This window comes from Schistocerca americana, chromosome 4 (assembly GCF_021461395.2).
Source record: "Schistocerca americana isolate TAMUIC-IGC-003095 chromosome 4, iqSchAmer2.1, whole genome shotgun sequence".
Lineage (NCBI taxonomy): Eukaryota > Metazoa > Arthropoda > Insecta > Orthoptera > Acrididae > Schistocerca > Schistocerca americana.
The window spans coordinates 677,456,975-677,472,737 of record NC_060122.1 but is presented as its reverse complement, the minus strand read 5'-3'; positions in this window follow the sequence as shown (position 1 = coordinate 677,472,737).

The window sequence follows — 15,763 nt, the reverse complement described above, 5'->3', positions numbered from 1 at the left end:
ATGAAATATTTTGACAGGAAAAAATACGTTAGTGTTGTGTGAATCTGGTGGGACAAACCTGTTCATTTTGCTTAAAGAGAAGTGTTGCCACCTCGAATTACTGTAGCGTTTAATTCTATAAACGATCTACAACTAGTAAAGAGACTATTATGCAACAGCACTGAAAATTACTAAAAATCGTTACTCTTGCTTAGTTCAGATTACTTATCATACATTAGCTTGTTTGCTGGTTAAATATGATACTTTTGTGCATGAACGTAGTGCCATTTACATTGCTTGACAGAAAACATTGCTATACCTTTACAAGTGGAAATTTCTTTAACAAAATAACGATCATTAGCCGGGATAAGCAGTGCTTAAATAAAATCTCATGTTACATTAATAATAAGTAACTGGTTTTATTTCAGTCTTGGTGTAATTTTACAACACGCAATCAATCACGATACAGCACGCCACAGCAGGAGCTCCAGCCAGCCCCTCCATACAGGATACAACACCCTGCAGAGTAGCTATTCACGATCTGTTTCTGAATCCACTTCAAGGGCCGTAATACGGATTTTCTCGACACTGTGTCGTTCATTGACGTCCAAGCTGAAACACTGCGCTTCATACCGAGCATCTGGGCCACTCGACGAATGGGAAAGTGCGTCTGAATTTGAGTGCTGTGTGATGGATCGACGGTGGATCTCATAGATACAGGTGCTCAAGAACAACGCCCACCGTTGCAGCTTCTGCGCGGTGTTATAGGGAAGTTTAGAATGGGGACTAAACTGGGAAATAAGGGGCTTTCGATCAGTGATCAGGTGAAAGTTAGTACCATACATATACAGGGTAGTAAGAAACAGTCAGAAAACGTTTTAAAGATGTTGCAGTGTAGATGGCCCTGAGAAATAATTGCTAAGAAAAAAATTAGACGTATTGCCGCGATTCCTAGTTAATTGGCATTGAAGTTAGCCAATGAAGTCGTTAAGCGTGCACAATTCAAACGCTCCGTGAGAGACGGTGTCGCGAAACGTTTTCTTCATTTAGTTTCCTAAAACCGAACAAGAGAGCGATAAAAACGTTGGACATGGAGTTGTAGTAAGGATCGAAACCGAGCTAGAGGCTGACCCTTCTCGTGAAGTATCTTCCACACTAACCGCATCAACCAAAGCGCTTGAATTTGTACGCGCAGCGACCTGATGGGCTGACTTCAATTCCAATTTTTAACTATTATTTCCGAGCACAATCTTCCCTGAATTACCGTACAAGTTTTTCAGACTGTTTCTGTTCATAACTGAAACTTACTGGTGCTTTATATAATGGGTAACACCTCTTTCTCAATTTGCAAATAATTCCTCTGTGCCACGTTTAATGTTTCAGATGCAAACACAGTGGCCTGTTCCGTGCCGTTGGCGTCTATGTGGGACTGCGCGTCATCACTGCCTCAATCTCACACATCAGTGGCAAGTGATACCCGGATGGTAAGTTGCTAAATAAGCAGCCAGCCTAAGAAAGTTTTTAAGTTCTGCGAATGATTTCTTCCACGCCTCTGACGACACAAGTTTAACTGCTAGGCCCCACTGGGAATAAATTTCGCCCAATAATGAACTTTGTCCAAGAACAACACAAATTCTTTGATGTTTTGCGGAGCCAGTAAGTTAATGATTGCATCGACATGGTCCTGTGTGGGTGTGAAGCTTTCCTTACTTGAGGCAGGACTCAAGTACTTTACACTTGGCTCAGAGAAACTACGTCTGTCGAGGCGACAATATCGATCATTGTCCTTGAGACGCTTGAACGAAGTCTGTAGATTGTACAGGTGCTTCTCCCACATGGTCACAGTAAATAACAAGTGATCTAGATAATTAAAACTGTTGGGGATACCTTGGCTCATTGGTTCAAAGGAGAACACGGAGGACATTTAGAGAACGGGTAAAACGGGCAGCCAAATATGACACATGTGGAGACCAGCTAAGTTTCCTGTCAAATGTAAGACGTACAAATTTTGTTGTCTCCACGAATGGGAGAGCAACGGGACCGAGTCGTAAGGACGGTGAGAGAAACTCTTTGTAGCGCCAGAAGTTAATACAGACCGTCTTCTCGGCAGAAAAACGGAAGCCATTGGCGACACTCCAGGAGTAAAGACGGTCAAGAGAACGCTGAAGACAGCGCTCCAGGAAACATGTACGCTGCGCGCTGCAATAGATGGTAAAATCGTCCACGAAAAGGGAGCCTGATACATCAGCTGGGAGGCAATCCATTATTGGATTGATCGCTATGGCGAAGAGAGCGTCGCTCAAAACTGAGCCCTGTGGCACCCCATTCTCCTGGCGAAAGGTGTCTGACAGGACAGAACCCACACGTACCCTGAACTGTCGATCCATTAAAAAGGAACGAATTAAAAGAGGGAGGCGACCGCGATGGCCCCATGTATGCATGGTGTGGAGAATGCCCGCCCTCCAACAGGTGTCGTAAGCCTTCTCCAAATCGAAGAACACAGCCGCGGTCGGGAGCTCCCGCAAGAAGTTATTCATAATGAAGGTCGACAAGGTAAACAGATGGTCAACAGCGGAGCGGCGCCTACGAAATCCACACTGTACATTGGTAAGTAGGCGTCGAGACTCGAGCAGCCAAACCAAACCAGAGTTAACCATTCGCTCCATCACTTTACAGACACAGCTGGTAAGCGAGATGGGTCGATAACTGGAAGGCAAGTGCTTGTCCTTCCCCGGCTTAGGGATCGGGACAACAATAGACTCGCGCCAGCATGCGGGAACATGTCCCTCAATCCAGATGCGATTGTAAGTACGAAGAAGAAAACCTTTACCCGCAGGAGAAAGGTTCTTCAGCATCTGAATATGAATAGAATCAGGCCCTGGAGCAGAGGACCGTGACCGGCCAAGTGCGTTTTCGAGTTCCCGCATGGTGAGTGGGGCATTATAACTTTCACGATTCGAGGAGCGGAAGTTAGGTGGCCTAGCCTCCTCTGCCTGTTTGCGGGGGAGGAAGGCAGGGTGATAATGAGCGGAGCTCGAAACCTCTGCGAAAAAGCGGCCGAAGACATTGGAGTCATATTCAAGGGCCACAAGGACGTCATTCGCGACCGTCAAGGCAGAAACTGGTGAGTGGACCTTAGTGCCAGATAGCCGGCGCAGGCTACCCCCGACGACAGAAGAAGGAGTAAAACTGTTGAAGGTGCTTGTGAAAGCAGCCCAGCTGGCTTCTTTGCTATCTTTAATAATACGACGACACTGTGCACGTAATCGTTTGTAATTGATACAATTCGCCACTGCAGGGTGGCGTTTAAATGTGCGTAAAGCACGTCGACGAGCACGTAAAGCGTCTCTACATGCTGCGGTCCACCAGGGGACCGGTACGCGACGTGGAGAAGAAGTAGGGTGAGGGATGGAATTTTCAGCAGCAGTGAGAACGACTTCCGTGAGGTGTGCGACCTGACGATCGCGGCTTGCGAAGGTTTGATCCTGAAAGGTCGCCCTCGAAGAGAAGAGCCCCCAGTCTGCTTTGGAGATGGTCCAACTAGATGAGCACGGAGAGGGGGTATGCTGCAGGAGATGGATAACACACGGGAAGTGGTCGCTCGAATATGTATCAGAAAGAGCATACCACTCAAACCGGCGTGCAAGTTGGGTAGTACATATGGAGAAGTCTAAATGGGAATAGGTGTGAGATGTGTCCGAAAGAAAAGTAGTATCGCCAGTATTGAAGCAGACAAGATTGAGCTGGTTGAAAAGGTCTGCTAACAGGGAGCCCCTCGGGCAGGATCCTGGAGAGCCCCAAAGGGGATGGTGGGCATTGAAGTCTCCAGTTAACAAAAATGGTGCAGGTAGCTGAGCAATAATTTGCATCATGTCTGCCCTGGTAACGGCAGACGACGATGGAGTGTAAACGGTACAAATGGAAAATGTAAAAGCGGGGAGAGTAATTCGGATGGCAACTGCCTGCAGGCCGGTGTGCAATGTGATGGGATCGTAGTAAATATCATCCCGGACCAGCAACATAACCCCTACATGAGCCGGGATACCTACCACAGATGGTAGGTCAAAACGCACAGAGGTGTAGTGTGCCAAGGCAATTTGATCGCATGGGCGCAGCTTCGTTTTCTGGAGGGCTACGACGAGCGGACGGTGTAAGCGGAGCAGAAACTTCAAGACCTCTCGGTTGGAGCGAATGCTGCGAATATTCCAGTGAATAACTGCCATCGTAAGAAGAAAAGGAAAATGAAAGAAGGGGTCACCTCGAAGGCTGCCCAGGGCCTGGCTTCGGGCGAGCACTGCCGCCGCTATCAGTAGGCAGACAGTCATCGTCCATTGGTTCTAAAGGTTCATCGGCAATCTCGTTAAGATGGCCGGGAAGAGGAGCTTCCTCCGCCGGTGGACGGCCAGATGTTCGGCTACCAGCGGAGCGGCCAGGCGAAACGGATGACGGCCTGGGGCGGCAACCGCTGGGTGGCGCATGAGAAGAAATGCGCCGTGGCGGAGAAGGAGAACTGTGCTTCCTATGAGCCTTCTTGGAAGGTCGTTTGGTGGAAGTACCGGTCGATGGCTGGGACGTCGAGGTACGTAGGAAGTCTGCACGGGACGGTTCCTTCTCGAAGGCCCGTGCATCTGACTTCTGGGTCTTCGTCTTAGCAGAAGCTGATGAAGGGGCTAGTGTCTGTGGGGTGATGGGAGGAAGAGGAGACGTCGACCGTGCGATCTTAGCACTGGCCGAACGGACGACCGTGGTGCTGAAGGTCAGATCGCATGTCTGGGTTGCCACCTCCCTGGTAGTCCGAGGAGAGGCGAGGACAGTACTGTATTTCCCCGCTGGGAGCAGCGTGGGCTTCCTACTAGCCAATAGCTTGCGAGCAGCCGAGGTGGACACTTTCTCTTTGACCCGAGTTTCTTGGATACAGCGTTCTTCCTTATAGACGGGACAGTCGCGTGAGGATGCTGCATGGTCACCCTGACAGTTCACACAACGAGGAGACGGAGGTGGACAGTCACCCTCATGGGCATCCCTGCCACAAGTGACACATTTAGCCGTCTTGGAACAAGACTGTCGAGTGTGATTGAAACGCTGACACTGGCAGCAGCGCGTAAGTGTCGGGACATAGGGGCGAACGGAAATAACCTCGTAGCCCGCTTTTATGCGCGATGGCAGCTTAACACTATCAAAGGATAAGAAAAGTGTCCGGGTCGGTACAAGGTCATTGTTGACCTTTTTCATGACCCTATGGACAGCCGTCACGCCCTGCTCAGCGAGGAAAGACTGAATCTCCTCGTCAGTCAATCCGTCGAGGGATCTAGTATAGACCACACCACGAGACGAATTCAAAGTTCGGTGAGCCTCCACCCGGACAGGGAACGTGTACAGGAGTGTGGCTCGAAGCAGTTTCTGTGCCTGAAAGGCGCTCTCAGTTTCGAGTAACAAGGTACCATTACGCAACCTCGTACAAGACTTAACAGTATCGGCTATGGCATCTACGCCCTTCCGGATAACGAAAGGGTTGACAGAGGAAAAATCCTTTCCGTCCTCAGATCGAGAAATGACGAGGAACTGTGGGGTAGGCGGTAGTACTCTTGTCACTGGGGGCTGGTCATGTTTCCGTTTGTGGGCAGAAGTCGAGAGAGAAGAAGAGAAATCCATTGCGGAGGAATCCCCCATGATTGCCAGCGTCTCCGATGGCGCGCTCCTTCCTTATGGGGACCCTCTCAGAGAGCACTCCCGCCTTAGGTGACTGTTTACACCTCAGGTCACACCTCCCGAGAAACAGACGGAGGGACCAATCGGCATGGTCAGAAGGTATCAGCTCAGGCAATCACCTCTCCCTGGGCCTGGCCTTTACCAGGGGGTACGTGCGTGCCTTACTTGTCTACCCAGGGCGGAAAATCACGCGTTACCCCGTCACGCGCTACGCGTGCGAACGCGTGGGTCGGCCTTCAGGCGCGCACAGGGAAGAAGGAAGAAGAGGAAAAGGAAGAGAGAGAGGACAGACTGACTCAAACGCCGAAGCGGAGACCAGAGAAGGCAAGGAGAAGAAGGCAAGGAGACGAAGGCAAGGGAAAAAAGGCAAGGGAAAGAGTAAGGAAGACAGTGAGTTGGAGAAGAACAAAGAAAGGAACCAACCAAAGAAGGAAGAAACGAGAAGTAAAAAACCAAAAAGACCACAAATATAGGTCGTGGGACCGTCCGTCTCCGGACGCAGGCGCTAACTACCCCCTTGAGGGGGATGGACTCCTTTTAGTCGCCTCTTACGACAGGCAGGAAGACCTCGGGCCTATTCTAACCCCCGGACTCGCAGGGGGGGAGGGGAAATCGTTGTATGAGCATCCGTTTCCTCTGGAACACGCCGACGGCGAACAAGAGGTTTAGTGTTTACGCTCAACTGGAGATGAGGGCAGTGGATTGCTAACTACCGCTCTAGCTAATGAATTCCGAGTCGCTGGAATACCGGACGAAGGGTGCTCCGTAAATCGGATGATGGGGCTGATCGGAAGCTATTAGCTGATCGAAGGGCGCAACGGCAACTAATACTACTAACATCGTCGACACTACAGGGGTCGTGAAATGTAACTTTGCTGACCCAGGTACTTTGTGCCATTTGACAAGTTTGTGCACATGGCTCAATGTTAAATCAGACGACTCTGACGACTTCGCACTAACTTCTCTGTTAAGAGCATGACGTATAATAACGTCATGGATTAATGAGTTGGCATACTGTGTACCACACTGCCTACAGTAAAAAGCCTTGCCAGTCAGCAGCACATGCAGGATATTTTTGCTTACGTAGCGTAACACATAGGCTAAATTGGAGCCTAGTTACAATTACGTGGGTTTGGTGACCATGAAAGTCAGCCAGCAAACCATAAACGTATGGAAAACTCATATTACTGATGTCAGACGGTGGCCGTGGTTTTTGCACCACTTCGATCGGTTTATGATTAGGAGAGAGTTATATCCAAGGTCAGGCTCTTGACTTGCCATGCAGTGAGGAACAAATCGACGTCGGAGCAACCGAATGGCGTACGGGGAGACGGGGAAATTGCATCTACAGACTATTGTTGATTTTGCAGTAGTTGCAATAGCAATTTCTGCTGATTCTGTGGGTTCCCAGTGCTGCTCGTGTTGCTGCCATTACGGGAATCTTGCAGCAACTGCTTCTGCCGTGACTTTAAAAATTCGGGATCCATACTCCACTGGCGGAGTCGTACAGTGGGAATGTTCTCGTCACCACTTTCATAACCTGCTCTGCGCAGACAGAACGCAGTTTATTATAACCCGCCCTGACTGGTGGAGCAACAAATGTTTCCTGAAGTAGACGACTAAGTGAAAGGCTAACCAAAAAACAAGTGCAGAGTGGAGCAAAGCCATATTAAGTATACACCAGCAGATCAGGGAGCAACCTGAATGGAAAACGTAATACAGGCTAGGCCGAACTCTGTTGATTAATGGTGCATACTTAATGCTTGAGTGATCTAAAATAGTGGCTTGACTGGATAGTGTGGGGTCGTGGGACGTATAGGAAGCCTCACGTCAGTGGACGGCTCCACATCACATGCTTGTGGTAGCTCAGTGGCGCCTCCGCGGGAACTAGTTGCGGCTACATTGCGTGGCCGGAATATCTCTGATCCGTTCTCCATATCGATACTCGAGTTAGGTGGGGAATCCGAATCACCCTCGGATACTAAAAAACGGGACATTTATACATCAGAATTACAAATGATGCAGAAGTGAGTGACTCGAAGGCAAGGGGTAAGTGTCTGGCGACAAATGTAAATTTGCAGTATTTAATCCTCAGTCAGTTATGTAATTTCATTGCTCACCCTTATCGATTCTTGCACAGCTGGCAATTATTTCACTGAGAAATTAACCTTTGTTTCGAGTCGAAATTATACACTACTCCCTTTACTTCAAGATGGGAAGTTAGTTTAAATGTTGGAAGAAGATAAAATAATTGCACTTCTAATACAATCACGCCTAGTAAAGTAGTCAGATGTTCAAACCAACTTATGCGTTTGTGCCGACCGCTAGTCGTTATGAGTACCGCTGGCTTGAATTCCCGCGCATTCCTCTCGCTGTAACTGGGGTCTGGGAGCAGCGCGACTGTGGTAAAGCTTATCGGGCACATTGGTGGAGTGTCATTCCGCATTCATCATTCGGTTCACCTCGATCTCTGAGCAGGACGCTGCTCGCCGTACCGCTGTGGAACGGTTACTTGGTCCTTGCGGTGACAGTGGCGATGACTATCACTCGTTAGTGTTATTATGTGTATTTGTTGCAGTCGATAGGAGAGAAGGCTTGCACGCTGGACTTCAGGTGTGGTGGGTGCCACTGCATGCGTTGGCTGATGTTTCCCGTGTCCTCTGTGGTGGGTTACTGGGCATGAATAGGGGCCGATGGTAGCTTTCTGTAAGCAGCATTGACTGGCTTCTAGTGGCCTCAGGTTTACCGATAATGACCCGTTATGAAGAATAACAACGATGTTGAGTTGGTTCAAATGGCTCTGAGCACTACGGGACTCAACATCTGAGGTCATCATTCCCCTAGAACTTAGAACTACTTAAACCTAACTAACCTAAGGACATCACACACATCCATGTCCGAAGCAGGATTCGAAACTGCGAGCGTAGTGGTCGCGTGGTTCCAGACTGAAGCGCTTGGCCACACCGGCCGGAGTTGTATCGTACAGACAAGTAATTATTTGCGTTGGTATTTTGACTACTTGATGGGCATGCATGAGATAATGTTGTTCATTGTTTGATCATATTTCAGTATACCATTCACTCAAAATACTTCAAGGTTGAAAGGGGTTGTCTAAGATTACCGATGTTTTTTTCCAGTTTCATATCCAAGTCATAAAATTATACCTGACTTAACTGAAATCAAGAGATCAATGCCCGTTTCGTCACAAATGTTTGGGAAGTCGTTTATATTCTGTTTTGCTATAATTGTCTGAAAAGTCATTTCTACTCTGCTTTGTTACAATTGTGCATGAAGCCATTTGGGTCATTTTATTATTGTGTGTTACCTCATCTGTAAGAAATATTTACTGTGCTTTTAGCGATTTGATACCTTGTAATAAAGGAAATGTTGGTGGGGATGTTAGTATCATTTTTTAAGAAAAAGGTTGTTGAATACCGGAATTGCAATTAATGCATTGTGTTCCAAAACAATGTGTCACACTCATTCAGTCCAGCCCTTCCACTCGCTAAGTAGTTTCATTCCGATCAGCTATACCTCTTACCTTAACGTTAAAGTGTAGGTATTTATGTATCTAGTGATCATTAACTGAAAGCGTCGCACAATGCAGCTAGCTGTTAACATTTATACTGCCATCAAACACGTAACATGATAACAAATAAAGGTCAAGAATTTGTCAGGTAGTGATCGGGAGATTTAATATTACGTCGTACACGTGCTACTGGAGGATTACCATGTGATCGGAACTGCTAGTGAAAAAACAAAATTAATTAGCAGCTATGATCGACTAGAGGAAGATTACTGAGAGTGGTACGTCTATGTACTACAAATGTAATTTGAACAATATAAAAGAATTGCGTTTATAATATAATGAAAACAATAATTGATGTTGCAGATCAATGAAGACCCGGAAGGCCAGTAGACGACCAGTAGACGAACCATGTTCAGTTACGGAAATAAAAAGTGACGGGAAAGAAAGTGTAATAGACTACAACACAAAAAAAATTACCGACCATGAAGGACTTATGTGAGTGGGACGGGAATCGATAGATGTGATGTACGTGTACAGGCCAACAAACGGTTGCAGCTTCAGATAAATTGGGTGGTTTATCGAAAAGAATGAGCTTCACAAAATGAGCAAGTTAATAACGCGTTGGTCCAACTCTAGAACATATGCAAGCAGTTATTCGGCTTGGCGTTGACTGACAGAGTTGTTGAACGTCTCCTCAGAGATACTTGCCACATCCTGTCCAAACGGCGCGTTAGTTCGTCAAACTTCTGGGACGGTAGAATGGCTCTGCCCATAATTCTGAAAGTATTCTCTACTGGAAAGAGATCCAACGACCTTGCTGGCTAAGGTATGATGCGGTAAGTGCAAAGACAAGCGGCAGAAACTCTCGACGAGTTCGGGAGGGGATTATCTTGCTGAAATTTAAGCCCAGAACGGCTTGCCACGAAGGGCTACGAAACGGGGGGAAGAATATGTCGACGTAGTGCTGCGCTGGAAACGTGAAGTGGATGGAAACGAAACTGGGCGTACAATATCGCCAACGGATGAGCACCTGCTATGAAAAGATACAGCACTCCATCACTCCTGATTGTCAGGCTGTATGGCGGGCTGCACTCAAGTTGGTATTTCATTCTTGTCCAGGGTGTACCCAGACATGTTTGCGCTCGTCATAGGGGATATGTTTGAAGCGGGACTCATCATTGAAGAAAATTTTACATTATTTGAGGATATTCTAGGCCGAAGAGTGTCTGGAGGCGCCCCAGACGGTGGCGGGATGCCAACTTGCCTGTTTAGTTTGGAGCATTAGAACAGAGCCTTTCAAATACCTAGGGATTTTGACAATCTAATGCGACAGTTCGACAGAAATTGACTTGGTAACTCCTTAGGGCACAGCCAAAAACACTGTAAATCAATGTCAAGCCGAATAACTGCGTGCATAAGTGGACCAACCCGCTATTGACGTGCTCAGTTTGCGAAGCTCTCTCTCTTTAGTAAATAACAAAATTTTTCTGTAACGATTTGCTGTCTGTACAACAGTCGTGGACAAAACGAGCGAGACCCCTCTCCTTTACGTTATGCTGATCCGCACAGCTGTAAAGTCTGCTACACAGCATAACAGGCAAGGCGACGAAGTGCTACCAACATGCTTCCACAGGCGTGAAATTGAAAAACTATCCGAACTTTGTCGGACTGTTTTCAATCATGGGTAAGACTATATTAACGCTGATTAGTGTGTAAAACACAACACCTAAATATAAGATATCAATGAATTAGTATGAACTGTAGTAATAAAAATGAATTTCAGCTTACCGAGATAACATAACTGTTTTAGTAAGACAAAGTACACCAGTTCTTTACGAACTAGCGAAATATTATGCGCATTCTGCCACGAAACGGTCTGTCAACATTCAGACCAGTCATACTGGATTACCGTTGGTGAACTACCATGAAAGTGTCCTAATTTAGCAGGGCATGAAGATTCATAACGAATTTCAGATAAAAATAATTCAGTGCCACACTTAAGTCAATTCCATTATTGAAAGGCGGGGAAAAAGTATTAAATTCTACAAAATTTTCACATTGAAATCCACATGGCGCTGGTGGAGAATAAAGGTAGCAATAAAACGTATTGTGGCGCGACAATTTCTTAAAATTGCTTTACTGATAGTCTATCTGCTTCCATCGAGATTAGAACCGAAAACAAACCAGACCTCCCTTGCAGTAGCAAGCACCTGTCACTATGTTAGCAGACAACCCAGGCCGACAGCCATCTATTATTACCCCAGACATGAATAAGCCGGCAATTTCGCAATGAAAATGGCAAAATGAACGGCAGTTTCTGTTGCATAAAGATTTCTGGACTCAAAAACTTGAATTTTCTACCTTTACGTCACGGCTTATGTGGTAATTATTCGGGATGATTATCCAAATAACAAAATACTGTTATTAGCGAGTAAATTTAGTAGGATTAATCTGTACCACCCCAGGAAATAAACGGCGACATAGCTGCCAAACGTATTCTACAATATTTAGAATTCTACATTAGACTCGCCAAAGTTTTTCTTAAGCTAGATAGCAATGGAAATCCTCGCACTTTTAAAACGCGGTGGAATTAACACTAGTATCTGAATTACAACGTATACAGGCAAATGGATTTTATTTGCCTTCCTGTAAACGTGATTTGGATCGAAAACGTAGCTACGATTAATATACTGATGTATCGACTGCGACTAGAACATTTCGAACTACCTTTCAAATGGTTCAAATGGCTCTAAGCACTATGGGATTTAACATCTGAGGTCATCAGTCCCCTCAACTTGGAACTACGTAAACCTAACTAACCGAAGGACATCAAACATACCCATGCCCGAGGCAGGATTCGAATCTGCGCTGTAGCAGCCGTGTGGTTCCGGACTGAAGCGCCTAGAACCGCTCGGCCACTGCGGTCGACCTCTACCTTTATTCTGTACCGACTACCTGTGGGTGTCAATATGAAAGTCTTACAGAATTTCATACTTCTTCCTGCCTATTTTTCCGCTTCTGTCAATAATTGAATTGACTTAGGTGTGGCACTGAATGATTTTAACGGAATTTCGTTATGAATCTTCACGCATTCCTAAATTTGAACATCCTCATGGTAAGTCACTAACGGTCATCCAGTATGACTGGTCTGAACGTTGACACAAACCGTTTCCGTGCCGAATGCGCTTAATATTTTGCTAATTCGTAACGATTTGGGGTACTTTGTCTTACTAAAACAGTTATGTTATCTCGATAAGTCGAAATCCATTTTTATTAGTACGGTTCATACTAATCAGCATTTCTTCTTCGTTTGCATCTTTTATTTGTGTTTTGTGTTTAACACACTAATCAGCGTTAATAAAGTCTTACATATGATTGAAAACAGTCTGACAAAGTTCGGATAGTTTTTCAATTTCACGCCTGTGCCTAGTATGTTGGTAGCACTTCGTCGCCTTGCTTGTTATGCTGTGTAGCAGACTTTAAAGCTGTGCGGATCAGCATAGAGAAAAGGCAAGACGTCTCGCTCGTTTTGTCCACGACTGTACATGACAACTACCGATTTGTCTGCCATTCGGATCATTCATTCGTAGTGCGTCGTTTTGGAGTGTATTTTCTTGTGCAAGAGAGAGCACCATCCGTGATCAGCGCCCTTCTAAAATATAACATTGAACACATGCTGATGCCATGCCAAACGTTTACAATTTTCTTCATGGTAAGACTGGAATGTTAAGTACAGAGGATGTCAATACCTCCATAGCTTGGAGGTCATTAAAAGTAGGCAGTGCACTACAAACTGGCACTTTGTCCCAGACGACTGCCACTGCGATGAAGCAGATTTGTTCCCCCGTCCCAGTCGGCAGCCCTCAGCTGCTCTCGCGCCCCAGCCGACTGACAAAAGGAAGGCATTAGCAGGCAGCCACTGCAGGGTCTTGAGACCCGCCGCCGGCGCCAATGAAAATGCACGCGCGCTCCAATCCCACGGCTGCGAAAACACGCTAGCAGACAGATCTCGCAATGAAATCATGAATTTGTATGACTCGTCCTTTATTGCCTTTTCATCTCTGCTTCAACAGCCAGATGGCGGCGCGCGCCACTATAGAAATTTGCAATTCTATGGGAGGGTTAAGCAAAGTGTTGGCGGTCCACTAGCGGGGCTTTGTGCCCTGGCGCCGAGTTATTACCGCTGATGGCGCCGCGTCGCGGGTATTTTGTACATTACCAGCCGGGGAGCGGCGCACAATAAAAACCTGCGAAAAGAAAATTCCCGCTCGGGAGTTAAGCACCTGTGAAACGCAGATTTATGCCGAGCGCTCGCCATTTCCTCGCCGCTCTTCTTGCGAATCCCCTGGCCGATTTAGTAGCGTTGTTCTGTCCGACCCGGTTTTACGGTTGGCGACCGTTTTGTGTCGATTTTCGCAGCTAAGGGGAGACACGCACACCGCGGAGTACCTTGCAGCCGCAGGAGTGACCGTCTCTAACGTCTGGGTATGTTATGGTTAAACATTCTCTTCTCTGCCGACTTAAGAGGAATCCCCCAGGCACTTTGTTAGGGATATTAAGCGAAGAGATAACACTATTATGTTTTGAAATTTTCAGGAGTAGAGCCGATTCTGTGAGTCACAGAACTAAGTGCGGTTGTGTTCAGACAGTAAGACTGCCTTTTGTCTGGATGGAACACTGCCACTAATTGGTTGCCTGAATACTACTCTTTGAACCTTAATTGTATACACGGAATTCCCTCAGTTAACATGAAACAGCTTTTCAGTTTGATTTGATAACTTTCGCAAGTCAAATTAATTTTTTCTGGCCACAATAACTACTATGGCAGAACTTTTCTCCATTTACAAATCCCAGTAGAATATTTCAATTAATGACTCAAGATTTTTATCACTGATGTAATGTAGTGCGTACTATATCTTTTTTATTAGTCCTAAGACGAAATCGACGAATAAAGAGATAAATGTTTTGTGGTATAAAATATAAATGAAGTGTAAATCACATGTCTTATTGATGTAAAGAAGTATTGTGGCACAGTAAGATGGACGTTACAGCTGTAATGAAAAAAGAAGGAAGAAGCAGTTGAAGGAGAAGTGGGAACGCTTTTCTTGATGAACACGAGTTCGCGGAAGTACGTTCATCTGTAATTACGGGAAGAAGAAGTTTATTTCCTACTAACTTCGGACGGTGACGTGAGGAGAGAAACCAGAAAGAGAGTCGATGTAGAGGAGAGGTATAACTGAACCAGTTTTTGGAAGATTAGCAACGAACGTAAAGATGATGTTGCAGGTGACTTGAACATGGCCTCGTTGTTGCAAGTGTGGCTGAAATTTTAGTAAGTTAAGTATTCAAACCATGAAGAAGTGGATCGATAACATAAAACCAGAACAAGATTGGAGAAAGAAAAAAGAGCCAACATTTATCGAACAGAAAGTTACCAAGAAACGAGAGTCGAAGACGGAATAAGAGCCAGAACTGTTTTCACTTTGGTTAAGGAAAGGTGGATCGACAGAATACTAGAATCGAATACTGTACAGAAGTTAATCATTATGTATTCACTGGATAGAAGAGAAGTATAATGAAAGCATTCTTAGAAACTGCCGGGTACCTTAATTTTTATGCTAGGGAACGAACTCGGAACTGTCCGGATAAATGAGAATCAGTACTGCTAGGGCGTAGCACTCGTCAGTTCTAAAAACTTATGTATCGAATAAATTGAATCTCCATAATCTCGAATAAATAATTGCGTGGGCATCCATTGTGGCAAATAATGGCTGCGTACGTTCTGCAGAAATTATCGCCTGGAACGCAAACAAATATCACAAACATGTGAAGCAGTCCCGGTCGCTGGGCAGTGTGACAAAGCCTAATTTCCGGCTGCAGACTACGAAAGATACGGAACGTCATTAGTTCGTACTCGAAAAATTGAGACACCGCTTTTCAGAACCTATTTCAACTTGATTAATTCTGTCATTACGAGAGGTAAAGTTTTAAATGTAGTAATTAGCTTTCAGCAGTGAATGTGTTAATGCATTACAGCAAAAACCCAACTGTCGTGTGCAGGTAATTACATAATAATTCTTTATAATTTCAAGCAACCAAATTTCGGAACACAGGAAAGGAAAATTTTAATTAAATAACTTTCGCGAAATAAACTCGTACAGTAATTGTAGGCATTCAGTCGTTTTAATGATCATACTAGAAATGTGTGTTGTTAGTCATACATTAACAAGAACAAATCTTTCGGTAAATGCAACACAGTGCCATATAACATACCCACATCAAAACAGCACTTTTATAATTCTTTGCTGTTGATACAATGCGTTTTTTACATTGTCTGTGTGTGTGTGTATGTGTGAGTGTGAGTGTGTATGTGTGTAGCATTTGTGTCTCTGGAGCAGTGCGATTACGAGGAAGACTGTTAAAGGGAGAACATAATTACGTCAACAGAGCTTACGTATTTACAATAATGGAGTTCTCTAAGCATTTTTTTCAGTGTCCTTACGTAATCGATCAGTGAAATTTTATAAACCAAGAACTCTTTAAATT